Source organism: Nematolebias whitei, chromosome 7, assembly GCF_014905685.2.
Source record: "Nematolebias whitei isolate Nwh7 chromosome 7, NemWhi1, whole genome shotgun sequence".
Classification (NCBI taxonomy): domain Eukaryota; kingdom Metazoa; phylum Chordata; class Actinopteri; order Cyprinodontiformes; family Rivulidae; genus Nematolebias; species Nematolebias whitei.
Window position 1 is genome coordinate 39,271,114 of NC_056504.1, and position 329 is coordinate 39,271,442.

The window sequence follows — 329 nt, forward strand, 5'->3', positions numbered from 1 at the left end:
ATATATATATATATATATATATATATATATATATATATATATATGCTAGCAAATAATAAAACTACCAGCTGAAGAAAATTATGATGAGTAACACGTAAATAAGTCTTGGTCTTGTTAAGGTAAACTAATGTCAGCAATCTTCAGCACAGCTTGTATACAAAAATTTGGGAAATGTATTTATAGATTAAACCAGTATACAGAATTCTGACCTTGCTGTGGACTAGACAAAATTAATAAATGAAAAATAAATTAACCTTATGCGCTGAATGGTTTCAGAACTCGTTTGCTCATTCAACCTTGAATAAACGGTTTAAAAATCAATCATTAAA